Source organism: Hemicordylus capensis, chromosome 5, assembly GCF_027244095.1.
Source record: "Hemicordylus capensis ecotype Gifberg chromosome 5, rHemCap1.1.pri, whole genome shotgun sequence".
Lineage (NCBI taxonomy): Eukaryota > Metazoa > Chordata > Lepidosauria > Squamata > Cordylidae > Hemicordylus > Hemicordylus capensis.
The window spans coordinates 28,945,758-28,970,897 of NC_069661.1; positions in this window are offsets into that span (position 1 = coordinate 28,945,758).

Sequence of the window (25,140 nt, forward strand, 5' to 3'; positions counted from 1 at the left end):
GCCCAAAACTTACGTCTCTGGGCAGTTTACAACAGGATAAAAACAGAGTAAAACATTTGTTAAGAAAAAATGTGGAGGGGTAAACACAAACATTACAACAATGTAAAAAATTTAAAATAATATTTTAAAACAGCATAAAACCATTAAAGCAACATTAATTAAAAGCCTGGGTGAAGAGTTGTGTTTTTAAAGATGTGTTTTTATTATACCAATACAATGCATAGCTTTTATTCTATGCATCACATAGCATAATACAAGCTCATATACATTAAGTATTTATATGAACTAGTATTTAGCATCTGGATTGGGCATATTTACACCTATTTCCATGTTGCATATCACCAGCCTGAAAGAAAAAAAGAACAAAGGATGTGCACGAAATGCGATTCAAATGCCAGACTGCAGCACATCCCTTTAACATGGAGAGATTACTTGCTCGTTGCTATTTCCTTAATCATGGTGCCCCCCCACAAGCTACCATCATGCTCCGGCGTTGTTCTTCCCCAGCTGCCCATGCATGATGCCAGTACACACATAGCCTCATACAAGTGTGGCGGCCACCACGCAGAAGAACTAATCTCCACTTTATAAAAAGATTCTGTGCCAGATTGTCTGAAGTTAATTCATGCCATAAATCATTAACTTATTACAAGATCAGCATAAATGCCACTGACTCCAGCAAATGCATTTATTTGTATGGTCTACATGTAATCTGAGTTCCAACCAGCAGGTAAGTCAAAGGGAACGTGTTGCCCTCAAATGTTGTACCAAATGTTCATCTGTTTCTTTTGTGGGGAAGATGAAAGTAATACTATTGGAGAGACTGTGATGTTCCCCAATCCTATCTCTTTGTGATTTGTTGTGGCTGTTCACTGCTATTGTTCCCCCTGATTAGACCTCGCCAATCAGGGATTATGTAGTTAATGTAGTATGTAGTAGATAGTAGTATCAAATGCCATGGAAACAGTTAGATTTGGCTGTGTATGGTTGTCCCTGGACAAGATTCAGACTAAATTAGTCATGACTAGGCACCATTGGAATGAGATGCATTAGTCATGACTAATTTGAGACTCATTAATTTCAATGGGACTTATTCATGATTGACTGAGTCTGGATCCTGCCCACTGAAAGCAAATAAAGCTGACTTTGAGTGAGAGCAATGATTTGGGCAGGTCATAAAATACTCTCAGGCAGTCACATCATTGATTGTTCTCACTCTTAATTAGTTTTCAGGAGAGAATACTTCACTACCCTTTAGCTGCAATCCCTGAAAATTTACCACAAGGAGGTACTTTTTATTGTTCCCAAAAGCATTTGCAAGAAGCACCCACGCTTTTCAGGTCCCCCCGCAAAATTTTTTTTTTAATGGCATCTTTATCTGTCTCTCAAAATACTGGAGAGCAAACATTCTAATAGTAAGGTGGCCATTTTCTCCATCATGTATCTTCATTCTGGACAAGTCTGCATCTGTTGTACTTCCATCTGCCATGCACTCTGGAAATGGCAGCATTCCTATCATTACATAGGGAGCATAGGGAGGTGCCTTATACTGAGTTAGGTCATTGATCCATCTAAATCAGGTCTGCTCAACTTTGACCCTCCAGCAGATGTTGGCCTACAACTCCCATAATCCCTAGCTATTTGCCACTGTGGCTGGGGATTATGGGAATTGTAGTCCAAAGAAAGCTGGGGGGGGGCAAAGTTGAGCAGGCCTGCATTAGAGTATATGCAGCACACTGGATGAAGGGGTGCACAATTTTTGCCTGCCTGATGCTGTTGGACTACAACTCCCATCATTCCCAGCCACAGTGGCCAAAAGGCAGGGATGATGGGAGTTGCAGTCCAAAAACAGCTGGAGGGCCAAAGTTGTGCACCCCCGATCTAAGTCATTACTGTTCATTCTGATAGACAGCAGCTTTCTAGGGTTTCAGAGAGGGCTTCCCCCCAGTCCTTCCTGGAGCTGCCAGGGATTGGATCTGGGACCTTCTATGTGCAAAGTATGTACTCTCCCACTGAACTAAAGCCCCATCCCTGCAAAGGAAGTGTGCATCCTGCAGCCCAATTCTATCCATCCAGCCCTACTGAGATGAATGACATTGATCCCCTCCTGCCAAGTTACATAGGAAGCTGCCTTAGCATATTTGGTCCCTCTAGCTCAGTATTGTCTACATTGACTGGCTCTTCCAAGGTTTCAGGCAGGGGTCTTTCCCAGCCCTATTTGGGGTTCTCGGGGATTGAACCTGGGACCTTGTGCATGCAAAGCAGATGCTCTGCCACTGAGCTAAAGCCCCATCCCTGGAGCTATTCTCTGGTGATATAACATGAGCATCCTGGCCTGCTATGTTTTCTAGCTGAGCACTCATCCGTTGCCATTCCTATCTCAATTTCCACAAAACACCTCATGCCTTGTATAGGACCCAAACCATAGTGGTTTAATAGTGGATAGTTAGTTTTAGGAAGATGAAGTTGAACACCAGAGAACCTACAGCACAGGTGGGTGAATCCTAATAAGGCTCTGCACACAAGGAGCCCTACCCCTACCTAGGTAGGGTTGCTCCTGTGCAGTGCCGGGATTGAGTCCAATCCCATGCTGCCTTCCCTGCAAGGCCAGGTTTTATACCCAGGCTTTTACCTGGCTTATCCCAGGTACAGAGTCATGTGTATGATTAGGCTGCATGCAGCTCGAGAGTCCCAGCCTCCAGAGATACATGCTGCTCCATGCAGCATAGATTGTGTGGGTGCGCAGTGGTGCACCGAAAAAGATCCTGGGGATCACAGGAACATAGGAAGCTGCCATATACTGAGTCAGACCATTGGTCTATCTAGCTGAGTATTGTCTTCACAGACTGGCAGCAGCTTCTCCAAGGTTGCAGGCAGGAATCTCTCTCAGCCCTATCTTGGAGATACCAGGGAGGGAACTTGGAACCTTCTGCTCTTCCCAGAGTGGCTCCATCCCCTGAGGGGAATATCTTACAGTGCTCACACTTCTAGTCTCCCATTCATATGCAACCAGGGTGGACCCTGCTTAGCTATAAGGGGACAAGTCATGCTTGCTACCACAAGACCAGCTCTCCTGGGGAGAAGGTAGGTTCCACCCTGCCTTTCTTCCACCCCCACCTGCCTGATCTGAGCACCACTCATTCGGTGCACCACTGCGCCTCAGTGTTTCCTTTGACTCTTTCTCATCACTTCACCTGATAACCTCCCCAACTTCATTCCCCTTCAGCATTTGTCCTCATTGAGGAAATGGGATTGTGACAGAAGGTTCATAGATTTGCAAGGATGAGTAAATCAACATTTACCAGAGCTTACCAGAGATCTTACATTTGAGCATTTGTATGCATCAAATGCACATCCTTAAAGTGATTAGATTGATGACTCTATTAAGACACAATAAAGAATCAAGCCATTTGTATGGTTTACAAGACAAAGCTGCATTTATTATTTAGATAATTAATTAAAAATATTTGGGATTTGGATGTCAGTTTCCCACCAATGCTCCCTGGGAAAGAATTGCTTTAGAAAAAGCTGTTTCAAACAATAGTCCTGGCTTGAATAAAATCAGTATCTACCACACTGAATGAGGAGTAGGCCATAATCTACTTGCCTGTCTCTTTATTAAGGAAAGTTGTTGTTCTTTCTTTCCTTCCAATTAAAATAGTCTCATCTTTCATTGCTCCTGGTTGTATGAAATAGTATTACAGTTAAAAGAGAATTTGCACAATGCCTTAGAAGGGCTTAATAACTATAATAATTTTAATCTACTATGTGGTGTTTCTAATACATATTATAATGTATTAAACTAAAACACTTTTTCTATAAAAGGATTATTAAAATCTATCTCCTAATCATAAAGAGAATGAAAAATATTTGGAAGATATGCCTTACTAATTTCCCACCCCCTTGGGCTGTCAACAAATGAGGTACTTTTAGTTGTGTAAACATATTGCCTTGTAACTGAATCATCAATTACTAAATTAATTAAATTTCAATACATTTACTTATTACCAAAATCTCAATATAGACGCATTTTTGAAATACTGAAGAAACTGAAATACTGAAGAAATTTGAGATACTGAAGAAACACATCACTTAATAAATAAAAGCCATCACTCATTGTTAAAAAGAAATACCATGTTTCACATTTACATTTTCATGCCCTATTACAGAAATACACATAACCAAAATAGCCTAAGCAAGCAAGGCACTTGCAGCTCAGTTTATTAAAATTTATTCTCACGCATGTAACACTTAAGACTGTGATCCAGCTAAAGTTAGCCATAATGACTGCAAGCCTAGGAATACTTACTTGGGATAAACCTCACTGAATTCAGTAGGGCTTACTTATGAATGAACATAATGATTTATTGAGCTACATGTCCAATTGAAACCAACAGAGCAGGTTAACTGTGACTAACCTAACTCCCAATGCTTTCAGGGGGACTCAGTCATGACTAACTTTAGTTATAACTAACTTTAGCTGGCATATAAACTTTGGTTGATTAATCTAGCAGGCAGACCGATTAAATCTTCTTGTCCTGTCTTGAATACTGAAAACAAAGGCCACCTTTGGATGTTCTTTCTAACTGTGGGTTAAACAGACTTGCAGTACCCTGCCCCCCGAGTCCCCCGATTTGCTCCCACACAATGGCAATCTGCAAGACTGCAAAAGAGGTGGAACTGTCTGCACGAACTTTCTCTGACCCAGGAAGGAAAGCCGCCCCAGCCAATGCAATTCAAGCAGTAGGAGGAACTTCCTCCCTTAACTCCAATTTGGGCAATTGGCCCAAACCAGATTACACACTCCAGCCTCTAGACCCTTGGATAGGTAAGTTAACCTTATTTACAATCAAGGGTTCAGTCAGAAACTCAGGGTGGGAATCTGAGCCATGGATTGGCACTGGAATCCCGTCTCCGACTGTTCGGACATCACAGAGGACAAACCTGAGGTGAGCTTGCCTCAGGTTTCCTGTGACATCTGAAGGTGGACAAAGGCTGAGGGGTTAATAAATGTATTTAACTAAATCTGTTACTGCATATTAAAGGTGTGGATAATTGGCCTGCTTGGGTATTCTTCGACTCATTGACACTGCACCCAAGTATGGTCTTCTCAAAAGCTCATGGAAAGATTCTTCGCATGATTAGGATGGTGGGGCACTACAGTATTCAAATAACAGGAAGAATCTCTCAACAAGTATAGTGTTTTTCTCTTCAGACAAGCTCTGAAACTGTGGAGAGTGGGAGAATGGGGTTTTAGTATATGTTGCAGTGAATGCGGGACTTGCTAGCACACCCCCAGGGATGCTAGAACCATCTACAGCATCCTCACTTCAGCACTAATAGGTAGTCTTAGTCTAATTTATAAGTACTGTAGGTGTTATATGGCTTGGTTTTTGCTTTATTGGAAACAACACATAGAAACATTGAAAACAACACAACACATAGCCTTCTGAGATCCAAACCTGGAACTTCACAAAATCTATTGTGTGAACAAGGCCCCTTGAATGTGGAGAGAAATGACTAGTAAGTGTAGAACAAAGCCAAAGTTACCCTTGCTAACTTGGCAAAGAGGCACCTTTTAATGTGGTGGTTCTCTTTACTTAGCAGGGGGAGAGTAACTGGCCCTATCCACCCCCAGCACAGTACCTCCAGTGACTGTTGCTGGTGTCTATCTTATGTTTCTTTTTAGATTGTGAGCCCTTTGTGGACAGCGATCCATCTTATTTATTTATTATTTCTCTGTGTAAACCACCCTGAGCCATTCTTGGAAGGGCGGTATAGAAATAAAATCAATCAATCAAATAAATAAATATTAAATTACTGGCTTAAATACTGGTTCCTTCTTGGCATACAGTCAATGAAGAATCAATCTTATCAAGAGCTGTATCAAATCATACGTAGGTTTATGCAGCTGCTTTTGAGCAGCTGGTCATTAAAGGAGAACTGGTCTTGTGATAAAGCATGAACTGCCCCTTTTCTATGCAGGGTCTACCTTGGATTGCATTTAGATGGGATACTACATGTGGCACTGTAAGGTATTCCTCTTGGGGGATGCAGCCATGCCTCAGTGGAAGAGCATCTGCATGCTTGCATGAGGAAGGTCCCAGTTCTTTCTCTGGCACCCCCAGGTAGGTCTGGGAGAAACTCCTGCCTGAATCCTTGGAAAGCCACTGCCAGTCAGTGTAGACAAAACTAAGCTAGATGGACCAATCGTCTAACTTGTCATGAGGCAGCTTCCTGTGTTTCTAACTAGCCACATATGTTGCATAAAATCAATTTGATGTCTCTTTCACTGCTTATTATTCACTAATGAGAATTATATGGAACATGATTCACCACTCTTTTCCTTGCAGACTTAGGTAACTGATCCCAAGGTGCATTTTAGTTTTCAAGTGGTCAAGCACATTTGATTCTGATGGCAGATATGTGCTTTCTTTATTTTTACAAGATCTGACTGTTTTACATCTGGCCCAATATGAACTCTAAAGGAGAGGAGTTTCCAACAGCACTCAAGACCAGCTCTCTAAGGGAGAGGAGAGCTGGTCCTGTGGTAGCAAGCATGACTTGTCCCCTTAGCTAAGCAGGTTGCATAAGAATGGGAGACCATAAGATGTTCCTCAGGCAATGGAACCACTCTTGGAAGAGCAGAAGGTTTCAAGTTCCCTTCTCCAAGATAGGGCTGAGAGAGATTCCTGCTTACAACCTTGGAGAAGCTGCTACCAGTCTCCAAGAAACCTTGGAGAAGCCACTGCCAGTCTGTGAAGACAATACTGAGCTAGATAGACCAAAGGTCTGATTCAGTATATGGCAGCTTCCTATAAACACTAGGCACATTAAAAACATGTGGCTGGAATTCAGTTTTCCATTCTTTTCTCTTTTTTTGCCCCAAATATTCCCCAATCCATCTAGGTATTAAAATTCAGTGTTGTCTAATTTGTGCTGCCATTTATTCTACATTCTAAAATGCTCACTTTCATTAAAATGCCCTGTCTTTTTGTACATCTTGGTTTAACTCATGGTCCTACTACATCACAGTTATTGTACTCTTAAGGCTGCATGAACAGTTGTGTTTGACAAAGTGGGCTCTAGCCCAAAAGAGCTTATGCCTCAATAAATTAATTAGCCCTCGATGTGCCAAGAGTCTTTGTTTGAAATAATTAGTCATTCTTGGACATTTGTGCTTTAATGAAGATGGTTTGTTGAACAAACGTCACCACATTGAGATAATTAGATCATGCTGATGGGTTACCTTTTGCACAAATATGCTTTACTCAGATAACTGACACAGCCTGGAACTGTAAAAAGCTTAAAATCTCAAATATCGCAATCTGGTATTTGAATTTACAAAGTTGAAATATCAAAGGAACACAGATACGAGAAGAACATGTATGTAACTAGATTCATCAAAAGGATAGAAGATTTTAGAGTTTGATTGATTGTTTGTTTGTTTTATATGCCACCCCTCCAAAAATGGGTCAGGGCAGTTTACAACAGCTAAAAACAATTAAAATCAATTAACAGTTAAAATTAAAACTTAATCAATTAAACAATTAAAATCATTTAAACATTAAAAACATTAACGTTAAAATCATTTAAAACCAGCATTAAAATTTTAAACCATCAATCTAATTAAATGCCTGGGTGAATAAATGTGTCTTTAGCACCTTTTAAAAAGTTGCCAGAGGTGGGGAGGCTCCATGCATTCAACAGGAGTGCATTCCAAAGTCCAGGGAGCAATGGAGAATGCCCTTTCCCGAGTAGCTGCCAACAAATGACTGTAGGATTTGCATTTCTGGATTTGGAAAATTTAGAACCATATAATTTGACTGGTCAGGGTTTCACCACAATCTATTCATAATCTGTTCTAAAATGCCCTGAAACCAACCTGGTCCTAACTTGAGTTTGCTTGAAAATCTTTGAATACTTACTCTTCCAGCTGAAATAATCTACAACCTTCCCAGTTATAGAAACTGTTGTATTATTTTTAATAGTGTCAAAAATTAGTAGTGTAAAATTAAATTTAATAGTGTAAAATTCTGAATTTGGAAATTAATACTTAGCATCATTGCCTTAATATTTATAAGCACAAGAGAGGAGAGCTGGTCTTGTGGTAGCAAGCATGACTTGTCCCCATAGCTAAGCAGGGTCGGCCCTGGTTGCATATGAATGGGAGACTTGATGTGTGAGCACTGCAATATATTCCCCACAGGGGATGAAGCCGCTCTGGGAAGAGCAGAAGGTTTCAAGTTCCCTCCCTGGCTTCTCCAAGATAGGGCTGAGAGAGATTCCTGCCTGCAACCTTGGAGAAGCCGCTGCCAGTCTGTGAAGACAATACTCAGCTAGATAGACCAATGGTCTGACTCAGTATATGGCAGCTTCCTATGTTCCTATGTTCCTATGCCTGTGATCCAGATGTGGATATAGCACATGTTTCCAACAGGTGCATAACAAGGTTAGGGTGGGCCCTGGGACAAAAAAGTGAAGATGGGCCTATGCCTGCCCCCCACCCCCGCCTTCTTTGGAGAGGCAGGAGGAGGACAGTGAAGATTGAGCTGTTGCTCAAATAGCATGTCCCCCCTCTCAGGGGCCCGGGGACATTTGTTCTCCCTCCCCCATGCACCTTTTCCCCAGGGCAGATATGCAAGTCCTTGCTTCAGATAATATCCATAATAAGCACAAATTCAGAAAGTGCAATCCATTTGTGCTTCCTGGTTTTGTATGGATCATCAGCAACGCAAGCCATTTAGAGTTACTTTCTGACTTAAGTCATCATTTTTTTCTGTATTGGCCTTCAGTTTTTCCTTCTTCTCTTCTATTCTGCTTCTTCATATTTCATAATTTGCTGCTTTTCAGTCTCTTCTCCAATTCATGGCACAGGTAATGTCTTCTGACTTAAGTTAAGGCAAAAATTGTAACGATTTTATAAATTTACTGGTCCACTAATTTTCTGAGTGTGTAAAGATTACCTCTATGAAATTAGATTTAGTAGCTGTAACCATCTTATTCTGTGATTTATGATTCACCAGTGCTCTTGTGTTTGATTTTTGTTGTTGTGCTGTTGTTCTGCGTACTTAATACAAGTTCAAACTGTCTTGTACTAACTGATAGTCACAATTTTTCAAAGCCATCATCTGGGCATTTAAGAAGGACTGCGTTCACTTTCTTTGACAGTATAATACTGGCAGCCCTTTCATTAGCAAGGCAGGGACAGATGTCCAGTCTGATTCCTCTGCTGCTGCAGATGTGGGTGATGACCCCGTGCTAGCATTACCAGTTAAAAAGGTGTTTTCAGCTCCATGCACCTGCTCGCCTTGGTGGTGGGCTGGAGGGAGATGCTCCCAGGCATGTCTTGAGAAGGCTGCTCTCACCACCCGGGCCTCCTTGCTGCCACCAGTGACCCTCAGGACTAGGGCTGTGGGCTCCGCCAGCACAGCATCCACAACTCCATCCGGTACCCTTCTGCCACCGTCCTCACCTGCTGGATTTGTGGGTGGGTCCAAGGGCTCTTCCAGGAGGTTGTCTCCCCTGAACTTGCATATGTTGTGCAGGATGCAGCAGGCCACAATCACCTTGGGTACAAGATTCTCCTCGACGTCCAGCAAGGTGTAGAGGTAGTGCCACTGGGCTTTCAGCCTACCGAATGCCTGCTGGGTCTGAAGTTGAAGTTCCTCTCCCGAGCACCTCTGGGTGCATGATATGGGGTGACCATCCACTCCGGCAGGCTGTATCCCTGGCCCAACACCATGGCATAGATGTCCTTGAACCACCCAGTTGAGTCCACCACATCTTGGAGGCTCATGGTGAAGTAAGGCTTCCATCCGAGTACTCATCATGGCGTTGGGGGAGGGGAGTTGAAATCTCCATGCGTGTCCTGTCTATATAGCCGAGGATTCCCAGGAACCCCTTCTCTTGGAACCTCATCATCATCTTCTGTGGGTCGTCCATGCTGATCACATCCTCCAGGAACATTTCCACCAGGAGGTCCATCACTTCCTTGACTATCTCGCAGATGGTGGATCTTCCAGCTGAACAACTGAAGCTGAATCCAGATAAGATGGAGGTACTTATTGTGCGGGGTCAGAACTCTAGAGACGATTTTGATCTGCCTGTTCTAGATGGTGTCACACTTCCCCAAAAGGAACAGGTTCACAGTCTGGGAGTACTTCTGGATTCACACCTCTCCCTGGTTTTTCAGGCTGAGGTGGTGGCCAGGGGTGCTTTCTATCAGCTTCGGCTGATACACCAACTGTGCCCGTTTATTGAGATCAATGACCTCAAAACAGTGGTACATCTGTTGGTGACCTCCAGACTGGACTTCTGTAATGCGCTCTATGTGGGGCTGCCTTTGTACGTAGTCCGGAAACTTCAGTTGGTTCAGAACGCGGCAGCCAGATTGGTCTCTGGGTCATCTCGGAGAGACCATGTCAATAGGTTTCTGGACAAAATACAAAGTGCTAGTTATAACTTACAAAGCCCTAAACAGCTTAGGCCCTGGGTATCTAAGCGAGCGTCTTCTTCATTATGAGTCCCACTGCCCATTGAGGTAATCTAAGGAGGTCCGTCTCCAGTTACCGCCAACTCGTTTGGTGGCTACACAGAGACGGGCCTTCTCGGTTGCTGCCCTGAGATTGTGGAATGCGCTCCCTGCTGAGATATGATCCTCCCCATCTCTGGCAATTTTCAAGAAACACCTGAAAACCCATCTTTTCACCCAAACTTTCTCACTTCCTAAATTTTTGGGGCTTTAAGATCTGGTTTATTTTAAAAATAAAAACCCAATTTTGGGATTTTAATTACTGTAATTGTTTAATGGTTGTTTTAAAAATGTTTTTAAATTGTTAATTGTTATATTGTTTTTAATTTGTTTTAGCTCTTTACTGTTTTAGTGGTTTGTTTTAATTGTAAACCGCCCTGAGTCATTTTGGAAGGGCGGTATACGAAACAAATAAATAAATAATAAAATAATAAATATCGGTTGCTCAGGGACAGGTAGTTCATGTTGGAAGCTAGTAAGGATTGTTGTTCCAGACTAAAGACTCCTGTTCCAAACTAAGGACAATGGTCTTTAAGGTACAACAAGGTCCACTTTGCTTCAGATCATCTATTACTTGCCCTGCAAACATACTCTTATAGCAGAGTTTTTGAGGAGGCTCAAAGTATTAATGTTCTTTATTTGTAACTAGCTAAGTCCTCCTCAGTATGACTTGATGTAGTCACATTCATCCATTAAAAAGTAAACTAGCTTCTTTTGGGAGAAAATTAAGAAGCCATCAGTTCCAATCAGCAACCTTTGAGAGAGGGTAAAAGATGACCCTTCCATCTTTAAAACCAGTGCAATGGATTTGCCAGTTATTCGTGATGAGGCCCAGGTTTTGTCCATACTTCAATGATGTCCCTTTACTTTCTCCCATAGAAAAGAATGGTTCCCATTCTTTGCTGCTGGAAGCAGTGAAAGAGCTGCAATTGGTGGGTGCAAAACCTCCCTCTACTCAGGGAGCGGGGTGTGTGTGTGACTTTTGTATCCACTTTAGCAGTTGTCCTTACTCTGTAAACATCTTCCACAGAAGTTAATGACAGAATGTATTTAGCTAGACATACATGCACTTAGGAAGCTACAATTTGCCACAGGCCATGTATACAGCACACATGCAATGACCACATATGGCAATTTATAGGCAGGTATCATCCTTTTTTTATATACACAGTATAGAATCCAGAGGAAAGAATTGTAGTATGCATGGACAAGGCAGTGGAGTGGAATCAGGAATATTAATGGTTTATTGAAATAGATATTATTTACAGAGAGGCAACTGCAGTCTGCTCCCAGGGCTCTTGCTGTTGGCTGTTTGTTGGCCCAGTCTCTACTCCAGGACTGGAATGAAAGTAACTAAAGCACCATTCAAAAGCTGGCCTGGATCAAGGAATGGATTAACCAAAAACACCACACACTGCAGTGTTTTGCACTGTGTGATTTGCTCCTGAGTCAGGCCATTTGCTGAGAAGAGCAATACTAAACTGCCTTCATGGCAGGTTGCTTGGTGTGTGTGTGTGTGTGTGTGTGTTCAATCACAACCTTTTTGCCTAGAAAAGTTTTTTTCTTGTAGTATCCTATGACTTGTCAATATTGCATATCCCTCAATGATATAAAGTTAGTGTGCAAGTTATTGGGTATCTGCTCATTATCTGCTGTTCACATTTTATTAATGAAGCAACCCATTGCCCTCCCCCACCAGCAGGCATTTAATTCCTCCCCCAAATGCATCTGTTTGCCACAACACTTTTGAAATCAGGTTTTCTTGCAGAGTCAGCTTTTTAACAAAGCCTCATTTTCACGAGTCAATTAAATTCCAAATATAGTTATTTCACAGTGGTAGATCCCTTTTAAAGTGATTTCTCTTGCAAAGCTGTGACAATATTTAAGATGATTTCTGGGGAGGGGATTAGGAATTTCCAGATCTTACTTTAAGACACTTTAATTCTGTATCAGTTTCAAATACCATACATGCCCCCCCCCCTGCAAAAACTGATTTCATTATGCTTTATCTCAGGCTTACTATTCTGTTTAGTGGTGATGCTGCAATGCATCTTTCCTTCAGGCATCAGCAGAAGAGAAAGGATGATTTTAGCTTATGGAGTGTTTCAAATTCTTAAAGAAAAGGGTTTCAGGGAAGCAAAATCTATCTGAAAAATAGAAAGATCTGCTTCATTCAGCTCCAGTGACATTGCCAATAAAACTAGGAGGACACACAGCTTGCACTGATTGTACATAGTCATTCTCTGCCACCTAACCCAATCAAGATGCATATTAAGGTATTAAGGACGGGGACGGATCGACGGACACACACACACACCCCACCTGACCAGCTCCCACTAGGATGTGGATGTTGGAAAATCCTGATATGATTGGCCCTGCTCACGTGGGTGGAATATATATTGATTTGATTGGCCCTGCCCACATGGGTGGAATACATATTTCCTAGTGGCTTCAGACCACACCGAGAAAAAATGGCTCACTCTGATAAGTGTGTTTGGAGAAAAATAAATCAGGGTTTGGAATAGCAGTCAGGGAAGAACCCTTGACAACTAACTGGTCTCTGTAAAGAGGCCCACCTTAAGGTAGCTTCTGGGATTACAGGATGACTAGAAAACAACTAGCCTCTTACCCCCTGTGTCTTGGGGGGGGGAAGAGGAATATTGTTATCCCACCTCTATGGTCCCCCCCCCCTTTTTTAAGACTTTGTGCTACGTTCTGCAGTCACCCAACAATGGTAGTGATCTGCTGGGACTGCTGCTTCAAAGGCAGCCACAATGGTGTAGTGACAGGCTGCTGTAGCATGCCTTTAAAGCACTTCTGGGCAGCAGTACAGCACTCCTCTCCATAGTTTCCAACAGAAGGTGTGCTGTGCTACTTCCCAGAAGCTCTGTCAAGGAATGCCACAGCAGCCATGATGCTACACCATCGGGGCTGCCTCTGAAGTTGTACAGCAGCCCTGGCAGGCTGCTACCATCAACAGGAGACTATTTTTTTTAGCATTTAAAATGTGATTTCTTATGTGTGGGGCATGAAAATGGAGAGGGTCGGGAGGAGGTTTGGTGTGTATGTGTATCCATGTGATGCTGAAATTCAAGGGGCTATCTGCTTCTGTGGTACAGCCAGCTGTTGCCTCCTACCTGGTCTTTATGGCTGGGCTTCTCCATTGCAAACATCTGCAGCTTGTCTTATTCTACCACTGCTTGCAGTCGTTGCACTGCTGGAGGAGGAGGAGGAGGAGGAGGAGTATACTTAACATTTGTATAGTGTTTTTGAGCGTTCAAAGCCCTTCATGTGAATTTAGTTGCTGTAATCCTTACAGAAATCCTGTAATGTAAGTATGTATTCCTATCTCCATGTTACAGATGTGATACTAAGGTTGAGAGAGAGCATCTTGTCAATGGCACCTAGTGAAGTCAGGGCCCACCTCCCTTCCATGTCTTCCCACTGTGAGTACATGCAGTGGTAAATGTGCAGTAATGGGTGAAGTAGCACTTTTGCTTGCAGAATCCTTCTCAGTCTACTCAAATATCAAATGCATATTTCAGAATGGTATGCATTGTTACCAGCTGAGCTTATTCTGCCCGCTCCCAGAAGCCTCCCTCATTGCAACTGCATCTCTAGGCTTGGAGATTGCACATTTGCTATGCTCAGGAGTTGCACAGCAATGTGAGCTCCCAGTCTATGTTATACATGGGGACAAGTCACTTAGTTGGCAGTGGACTGATTGCCCCTAGATTTGGCTGCAACTTCCACAAACTGGAAAGGGGATTAGCTTCACACACACTAAGAAGGGTGCCCAGCTAAGCAGACTCCCAGGACTAGCTACTACAAGTGTCTGGCATCTAAGATCATTTCAGCTTTGGAATGAAATCTAAACTTCCTCTCACAAAGAGAGACAATACCTGGCCATCAGGACTGGGAGAAAAGACAGATAAGACAAGTTTCCTATCTGCAGCCTCCATTACAATAGGGATGACTAAGTGATGTATATTTGAAAGTGTGCCTATTGAAACTGTTGATAGAATTATTGGGAGAGTCAGTCCCAGCACAGGATATTCTTTAAACACCCCTGCACACTCCAATTGTCCTCACAATCACCATTGAATGCTATAGGTGATTCACACACATTCATACCCAGGAAGGACTAAGACACAATGCATTCCAAAAAAAGGTTGTCTGGGCTCCCCTATTCAGCAGATCAGGACAAAAGAAATGTGCCCTCAAGGCAGGTTTGGGGATATAAGTATCCCTAATTCTATGACCCAGTGTGCTTCCTCGTGTATATTACACCTGGGACTCCCACTGCAAAACATCTCAGTGCCTCTCACTCTGGACCCCAGCAGACTGAAACAAGAGACTCCAGCAGACCACCTTGGTGTTCCTCTCCAGGACAGGTGATATAGCCTCTTGCCCGGCTTCTTCAGGGCTGAACCTATCCCTTTCTCTTATTTCTGAAATCTTGCCCCTCTATCTTAAAGTACCTCTCTAGCCTGCCTGGGAATTTACACATAATTTGGAACTTTAAGCTAAATGTGCCTTACAATAGTCTGTTTCTTAGCGTATTTGTAGTGCCTTTAAACTAGGGCCACATAGTAATTTAGTCTGATTTTAGTTTTAATAAACTCCTTTTTTATTTAATTCAAACCTCTCTCTCAAGCCAATTTTCTTGAGTTCATACGCTTGCACAAATTAAGGCTGATTGGAACTGTCTCCCCTTTTGAGCTAAATTCCCCACATTCGCCTGAACTAGGGGGTGCAGGTCAATCACCCTCGAGGCAGTTTCATTAACAGCATTCAGCTTCACAGAGAGGAAAATGTAAGCAGCAAGCATCATTTTGCTGTGTCTTTAGCAATATGTCTCCCCCCACACCAAATAATTGGCTGTGTATGTTTGGAAGGAAAGTGGGGAAAGGTCATATTTTCCCAGTATGTGTTTCAGTACATAGTACAATCAGACCATTCTATATGTGTTATCTTTGATCTCTTAAAGACATACATGCTGTGTGCATGTTGTCTGGTTGAGAATACTGCATATTTCCTAACGAACTGAACTTTAAAGATAAAAACTTGCATTGATTCCCCCCCCCCACCATCAGGCAGTCCACCTTACCTTCCTCCATAAAAAGAGACTTTGAACGAATATGATTGTGCTTCACAAAGGCCTTGGGTGGTTTAATATATCAGAAGGATTGCTTGGATTAAGAGAAAACAAGAGCCAATGAATGCTTTATTTACTTAGTAGTTTTCCCAGGGATATAAACTCTCTATTAATACATTAAAGCTTCAGACCTGCACAGATGAAATAAAACGTAAGTTCCATTTGAACACAGTGAGGCTTCTATATAAGCACAGGGAGAATTTAGCTGCATATTTAGTTCAGAAGAAGACCCAGCACCATTTGTGAAGTGGAAGTTCTGAAGAACTAGATGGGGTTTGTTGGAGCGCTATTTTGAGGGGAGGGAAATATTTCAGTGTGGGTGGTAGCAAGAGTCACAGGAAAGTTCAAAGGCTTTTTATTGGATACATGCAACATTTAATTGCAAAACAGCAACAGTGTGCTCAAGGGCATTTGTTGTGGTTACTGTTTTATACCTCATGGAATCAGGGAATAATCTGAGGAACAATCATGTGGAGGTGAAGCTGAGAGACAATGAGTGTCTGCAAGAGGCAGGATGAGTCTTTGGAACATAGGAAGCTGCCTTATACTGAGTCAGACCATTGGTTCACCTAGCTCCGTTTTGTCTACACTGATTGGTAGTGACTCTCCAAGGTTTCAGGCAGGAGTCTTTCCAATCCTACCTGGAGATGCCAAGACTGAACCCAGGACCTTCTGCATGCAAAGCAGATTCTCTACTACTGAGCTGTGGCCTCATCTCTTAATGACAATAGCTTATAGCAGACAGTGCTCAGATGTAGTCACCCATTCAAATGCAAATGGAGGCAAACTTTGCTTAGCAAAGGGGACAATTTATGTTTGCTACTGCAGCAGGGACGTAACTTGCCTAGGGAGCAAGAGGTTGCTGGTTCGAATCCCTGCTGGTATGTTTCCCAGATTGGGCAGCAGCGATCTAGGAAGATGCTGAAAGGCATCATCTCATATTGCGCGGGAGATGGCAATGGTAAACCCCTCCTGTATTCTACCATAGGAAACCACATGGCTCTGGTTGCCAGGAGTCAACACTGATTTGATGGCACAACTTTACTTTTACTTTACCACAATACCTGGCTCTCCACCCCAAATCTGAATCAGGGACTTTCCAGCTTACAGTGAATAATAACAATAATTCAATTTCTATACTGCCCTTCCAAAAATGGCTCAGGGTGGTTTACACAGAGAAATAATAAATAAATACGATGGATCCCTATCCCCAAAGGGCTCACAATCTAAAAAGAAACATAAGATAGACACCAGCAACAGTCACTGTAGGTAATGTGCTGGAGGTGGATTCTTACGTAGGGGTGGAATAAAGAATAGGGTTGTCTGAAAAGCCCTATTTGATGCAAGGCTTCATAAGGTTCCCCATTCAATTTGGTCCTATGCGGGGAGGGTCCAGCTTTATTTGAGCCTAACCCTTTGGCCCACCATGGCTGCACTTCAGTACCTTGTTGCCACCCCCACCCCACCCCCATCTCCCACAGCACCTCTGAATTGGGCAGGGCACAAGAGACAGGCAGCTTTTCTGCCTCTTCAGTTCTGATGGTGAGGAAGCAGGCAGCATCTTCTGTGGATAACATTTTAAAATGAACCCCACCTTTAACTCTCACAGAGACCTAAGAATGGTATGGGTGCACTTGGGAATTATAGACTTTGCCTGACCATTCTGCAATTTAGAGTTTCTTAATAGGAGAAAAACAGAGATGGCCCTGAAATGAGAAAAGCCACCAGTCATGGGGTGGGTGAGCCAGGCACTTACTGGCTGGCTCACTGTTTGCTGAGTGTGCTGTCTGCAGTGAGCTAGGGAGAAAGAGGGAAGAAGCAGGCACGTAGGAAGCTGCCAGAGGTGTGGGTACAACCTGCCAGCAGCAGCCCCGAGGCAGCCTAGCCACACCCCCTGCAGATACAGGGTGTGTGGCTAGGCTGGATTTGATGGCTGCATAGGGAGCGGTGGCCGGGTTCTTTGGACCCGTTCACAGAAGGGTGGCTCTGCCCCGGGAAGAAGACTGAACAAAAAGCTTCAGAAAGCCTGTCAGAATTTAGTGGGATCCCAGAACTAGACTGGAAACAAAGCAGCAAATTACTGAGAGGTAACTCTGGGCCCTTTTGAGGGCCACTGGCAAGAAAGCCTGGGAACAGCCACAGGGCCTGTTACGCTACTAGGTTTTGCAATCCTGCACAAACCACAAATCCTGGCCACACTGATAAACTAAACATGGGGGGGGGCACCGAATGCACTCCTTCCCCATGGTGATATTTATTATAGGACTGACCCTTCAACCAGAATTTGGAAGGTGACCCGCACCCCCAAGTGCAGGTAAGGGCACTGGCAGAGCCACCGTAGTGCAAACGGGTCCGAATAACACAGGCCGCCACACTTCAGGGGCTGCGCCTCGTGCCCCAGCCACACCCCCAATGTCAGACGAGGCAGGGAGAGGTGGCAACGCTGAAAACGTGGCGCTGGCCGGATTTTACTCACAAACAGGATGCGCAACCCCATTTGTGAGCAAGCCACGCCCCCTTCATCTGACCTCAGATGCTGATCTCATATACGGGGCATGGCTAGGGGGGCCATGGCAGCGAACTGTATCTGGGCCACCGCTGGCCTCCCTCCGCGCCTGGGGGAATGGCCAAGATGAGGTGTAAAGAAGTAGCAGTTTTGAAGGCGGTGAGGGGGAGAGGCATATTTTGGGGTGCAGGGCTTTCTCTGGGGAACCAATGTAAAGCAGCAGAACTGCTGCCTTATAGGAACACACTTTTACCTGTGCTCAACCTGTATGTTTTTAAATAAATCTCACATTACAAAGACACCATAAGCCTCCAATGACCTCTCCTTTAGAGGAATCAGTCCCAGGTTGCACTGCCCTTGGATCTTCTAACGGCTCAGGAAGTGTGTGTATGTGTATATAAATATATATATATATATATATATATATATATATATATATATATATAATTTTTACATTTTATATAGGCTGTTGGCCTCTGAAAGCCAATACACCAGCTTCAGAGGAACCAAAAAAGAAAAATGAGAAAAGCCCTACAGAAGAAACATCTCAAAAAACACTGGTTCATTATCTTTTCAATCTGTAACTAATTTGTGCTGCATAAAGCCATTTAACTTAAATATGAGCGTTGACAGTCGCAATGATTTTTAATATGTGAGCTGAATTCAATTTCCCTGAGAAGGCTTGATCTGAATAGCCTGAGACACTTTAAGAGACTCAGGGGCCAAGTCCCACTTGACTTACTGTGCTTGTGGATGAATATCTGGTGCCAGATATACGGTCGCCATATCAGATATGTGAAGTGTGTGCCTGATTATTTGTTTGGGTATTTGTGTCCGTCAAATACATGGTGGTTATTATCAGGAACTTGCATGTATTAAATGGGCAGGAGCTGAGAAATGCATGCATGCATAATTCACATATGAGGTGGCACAGATAGGAGTGCCTGAATAAAAAGTTAAAAGTAAGAATTGGCACTGCAAAGGTCATTTGGGCTATGAATATGCACATATACAAACATGTATACATTCATTGTGTAATGTTATCCTTTATGTTATATAGACAGAAGATGTACTTCCTTTCTGGAAGAGATCATGGAGGAGGGAAGTGGCTGATGAAATTCAGGGGTCTGAGCAATCCATTGGGGGTCTGTGCTCCATGGGTCAGTACACACACACACACACACACAGAGAGAGAGAGAGAGAGAGAGAGAGAGAGAAGATGTGAATATGCTTGCAAATTGCAAGCCAGCAAGCGTATGGCTTGCAGGCTTGCAATTTGAAAGCATATTCACAACATGTCACTTATGTCACTGTGACTTGAATCTTTTGCTAGTTCTATGAGATCATATGACACATGCTGCCCAATGAGAGAGTTTTCCTGCATTTTCCAGGACATTAACACATTTTTCTGGGAGTTTGGATCCCCATGCCCACCCCTGCATAGTCTGGGTGAGGTCTGGAACCTACCTGGGAGTTTGGATTCCGCCTCCCCCCCCACCACACATAGTCTGGGTGAGGTCTGGAACCTACCTGCAAAAATGGGATGTTTCTATATTTCATCATTTGGTCTGGGAGTTACATGTCAGTCAGTGAGGGCTTGGAGTTTGCAGGCATCTTAACTCCTTATCTTGTTGTGATTCTAGTCTTTTTCTAGCTCTATGAGGTCACCTTCCCCATGCTTTCTAATGGAAAGGTTTTTACAGATTCTCCAATAAAGTAATGAATTTTTCCAGGGTTTCAGATATTTTTGATACTCTGAGCGAGGTCTGGAATCTACCTAAGAAAATTGCATGTTTCTATCTTTTGTGGTTTGGTCTGGGACTTGCACGTCAGTGAATGAGTCAGTGAGGCCCAAGCAGTGTTATATAATGGGTAGACTAGAACCTTTTCCAGTACACAGCTTTTTGTAATGTAAATGCCAACTGTAGTCAGAATGCTGTGAATCTGTATTTAAAGCACTTCCACTCTACTTTGGAATGCTTATCTTGTCCTGTCATGCCATATAGCAGGGGTTCTTAAACCTAGGTCCCCCAGGTGTTTTTGGACTACAACTCCTAGTAGTATCCCCAGCCTCAACGGCCTTTGGGATACAGTGGGAGTTGTAGTCCAACAACATCTGGGGGCCAAAATTTGAGAGCCCTTGCCACATAGAACTAAACTCCACACTTTCATACTCTCCCAACCTCCACACATTCATCAAATTTCTTAACAAACCCTATGTATAGTCTGAATGTAGGCTCTGCTCACATGAACTGTGGCTTATAAAGAAGATTGGATAAGTGGAGGGGTGTGGAATAGGGATGTGCAAAACCAGTTCAAATCAAACTAGGTTCAATTTAAACCAGCCTGATTTGACAGGTTCGAGCTGGAGCTGGACCAGCCCTCCAAAAAGGGGGGCCAGTCTGAGTTCACGTCGAACTAGTCCTGGACGGTTCGGCCCAGTTCAACTGGTTCTTTATGCTTACAAAGGGGAATCCGGCAAGTATTCCCCTTTACAAGCAAAGCGGGAAGCCCTATGGGGTTGAAAAGGGAGGGCGAGGCAGGAGATCACCTTATGTACGACAGCGGTGGTGCAGCTCCGTGGGGGCAGCGGCTCCCCTATACCCCGCCGGTGCTCCCCCCATCAGTGGGGGCCTGGTTCAGGCCTCCGCACAGTGCAGAATCGAGCCACAAGTGCAGAACTGAACCGTCTGCCAGCCAGTTCTAATGAACCAGCTTGTGGACCAGGCGGTTCAGTTCAAGTTTGGTTCGAACTCGAACCAAACCGCCCGGAGCAGTTATGTGCACACCTCTAGGTACTTCAATTTGCCCCAATCTGTATATGGCATGTCAAGGGCTACAGTCTTCATCCAGAGTTTATATGGATATATGATTTGTATGAACCAGATTATCTTTCCATGCTCAGACCTACAAATCATATGGAATCAAAGTCTGCACATCATGCAGTATCTGCCAATACACCAATCTATGTAGGAAGGAAAATCAGACTTTATAGATAAACACACACAGCAAGTAATAAGATATTACAGTATCTGATTCCTAATTTTAAAAATGTCTACAATCAGAAAGGACTATAATGCAGGTCAAAGCATCATCAGAAGTGATGTTGCTGAAATCGCTCAAGAGAGAAATTTTTATAGGCTCTATGTCTGCCTGACTTGAAAAGAACACTGTGTGAAGATATAGTCAGTGACAATAAAAAAGTAAATGTTCTGACCATACACAACACCTGAGGGTTGATAAAGATATTTCAGAAATACATTATGTTTCTTGGGAAAGGTGGTTAAGAAACGTCAGTGACTGTGGTGGGTCTATGGCTGTCACTTTTATTGCAGGAAAAGGGCAAGGGGGAAAAAGTCTCTCTCTCTCTTTTATTTTCCCCTTGATTCAGCCTTGGTTATTTTATTTATTTATTTTATTATTTTAGTACATATGCCTGATGCAAGAAGTATATGATATAACATGTTATGCTACTTGATTATTTTATTGATAGACAGATTGATTGATTGATTTAACATATTTATATATCACCCAAACATTATGTCTCTGAAAACAGCAGAAATTAAAACAAAATCAAAGTATTAAAACATTAAAATAATTTAAAATTTAACACAGTGTTAAAAACTGCCATTAAAATCGTGGGTGAACAAATGTGTCTTAACTGCCTTCTTAAAAATTATCAGAGATGTGGAGGCAGAGAGCACATTCCACATTTTAGCAGAGAGCACATTCCAAAGCCTTGGGCAGCAACAGAGAAAGCCCATCCCTTAGTAGCCACCAGATGAGCTGGTGGCACCTGCAGATGAACCTCTCCAGATTATCTCACGGGGGGTTGGGGCTCATGGGGAAGAAGACATTCTCTTTAATACCCATGGCCTAAACTGTTTAGGGCTTTCTAGGTTATAACCAGCACCTTGTATTGTGCCCGGAAACTTATTGGTAGTTAGCGTAGCTCTTTTAGTACAGGAATAATATGGTCTCTCCGAAATGACCCAGAGAACAACCTGGCTGCCGCATGGTATACCAACTGCAGTTTCTGGACTACATACAAAGGCAGCCCCATATAGAGCAGTAGTTAGGGGTGTGCATGAACCCCAAAACATGGTTTGGTTCAAATTCAAATTGAATTCTAACCAAACCAGTTCAGTCGAACCAATGGGCAAGTCCAGTCCGTTCAATCGAACCGGTTTCACAGTTCAGGGGGTAATACTTGAGAAGGGGAATCCTGTGAGGATTCCCCTTTACAAGTAAAGGGGTGGGGGAATCCAAAAAAGCATGGCGGGAGAGCAGCGAGAAAGATTGTTTAAGGTGCTTACTGGCCCCCTGCTGCTCACCACTCACAGCTCACCATACTCGCTGCTGTTCACTGTCTCCCAGGACACCCCAACTGCCTCTGGAAATAGCCATTTATACAGACCACCCATGCAGTGGCATGATTCCGGCCTCCATGCATCTGCTTGGTTATTTGTGTGGTGGTGGGGGTCCATGGAGGTTCCTCTTCCCCCCGCCAACCTTCTAAATCACCCCCTTGCCCCGTTCAGGTGCTCTTCAGCCGGTTTTTGGCCTTTACCCGGCGGCCCGGCAGCCATGTTGGGGGCAGGGCACCTGTGCACATGACCTCTGCATGGCCCGGTCCATGCAGAGGCCATGTGCGCAGTGCTCAGCCCCCAACATGGCCGCCAGATGAAGGCCAAGAACCAGCCGGAGAGTGCCTGAACAAGGCAAGGGGGTGAACGAAGAGTGCCTGAATGGGGTGAGGGGGTGATTTAGAAGGCTGGGGGGGAGGGGGAAGCTCCGCAGACCCCTCCTGCCACCTCCAGTAACTCCCCCAAGGGGAGTATAAGGTAAAAAACACTTTTTAAAAAACAATATTTTCGGTCTGCGAACCCCATGAACCCGAACCAAACTGGGGTGGGTTTTTATTTAGTTCTGCCAGACCAAACTGGCCTGGTTGGGTTCGAGGCCAAATCTCGAACCAAACAGGCCAGCCGGTTTTGTGCACATCCCTATCAAATAATCGAGCTGTGATTGAGCTGTTGAACCAGCCTTGTTCAATGTGAACCAGTTTGACATTGAATGGTTCATGCACACTCCTAGCAGTAGTGAAGTCAAAGGTCAAGGTAGTTTTTCTCAAAAAATTGACAGTGTATCAGCCAGAGCTGATATAAAGCACTTCTGGGCACCATTTAGGCCTGGAAGTCAAGGAGAGGCTTGGATCCAGAAGCACCCACAGATTGCGTACCTGTTCCTATTTAGATTGTAGTTCAGCATTAACCTTAAATGCTGAGCATATTGCATTAGTTCTGCTTTTCAGTCATTTTCAGTGAGACAGATTTTGGGTGATTCTCTTTTCCTTCTTTCCTTCCTTTTTTCCTTCCTAATTGGAAATGAACACAGGTCTTCCAAAGTAGGGGTTTGCACAAAACCAGGTTGCCGGGCTTGGTTCAAGTCTGGACCAGACTCAAACAGGACCAGGCATGTTTGGTTTTGGACACCCCCAAACAGCCCCTGATTTGCCTCAAGTTGAGGGGTTCATGTAAAATTTAAGAGGGCCAGTGTGGTGTTGTGGTTGGAGTGTTGGACTAAGACCAGGGAGACCTGAGTTCGAATCCCCACTCAGCCAAGAAACTCACTAGGTGACACTGGACCAGTCACACATCTCTCAGCCTAACCTACCTCACAGGGTTGTTGGGAGGATAAACATAACCACGTACATCACTCTGGGCTCCTTGGAGGAAGAGCAGGATATAAATGTAATATTAAATAATTTTTTTTTTAAAAAAACAACTATGTTTTTTTAAAGTTGTAAAACTCACTGCCTCCTGCTCCGGGGGCTTCTTCGAGGCCGTGTGTGTGTGTGTGTGTGTGTTCTCCAGAGGTTCCACCTCCCTCTGCCAGACTCCATTTATTCACAAATCACCCAGTTTTGGCAGTATTTGGCCTGTTCTGGGCCTCACTTTTCTGGTGGTGGACATTTTGGAGGCCACCATGCATGCTCAATGGGCCTCTGTGTGGCCTGGGGCATGATCAGGCCACGCAGAGGCCCTTTGGGCATGTGCAGCAGCCTCCAAAATGGCCAACATCATAGAGGTGAGGCCTGGAATTGGCCGAAGACTACCCAAACTGGGCTATCTGTGAATAAATGGAGGCCAGCGGGGGAACCTCAGGAGAACCCCCCACAGCCTCAGAGAAGCCCCCAGAGTGGGTGAATTTTATAACTTAAAATAATGAGTTCTTTTAAAAAAGTTTTTACATGTACCCCCAAACCAGGGGGTATTCAGTCTGAGACTGGTGCGAACAGGGCCAATTTGGTTTGGGGGTGGTTCGACATCGAACCACCGAACCGGCCATGTTCAATGTCAAACAGGTTCGAATTCAAACCCATTCGCACATCCCTCTTCCAAAGCCGTGGCTTTTGTTTTGAACACTTTTTACTTGTTAATACTTGGGTGACAAGCCACCTGTCTCTTCTAAAAATTATTTTACAAGAGTCATCATTCTTGGATGATATAAGTTTTATTATAATTGACATTAAAAACATGACATTTATCAGAGAGAATTGCCACAGTTCAACATAGAGTTAAGCACACTTAAGTATATATTCCAACAAGTTTAAGCACACTACCTTTATGTTGGATTGTGGTCTTTAACATACTTAGTGGAAGTGATATTTCATAAGGACATAAGAACATCTGGATCAGCCCAAGGCCTATCCAGTCTAGCATCCTGTTTCCCATGGTGGCTCACCAGATGCCTCTGGGAAGACCACAAGCATGAGATGAAGGCACATCCTCTCTCCTGCTGTTGCTTTCCTGCAACTAATATTCAGAGGCATTCTGTCCCTGAGCCTGGAAGTAGCCTTCAAGACTAGTAGCCACTGATAGACCTGGCCTCCATGAATTTGTCTAAGTCAATTTCAAAGCCATCCAAGCTTTGAAAGGA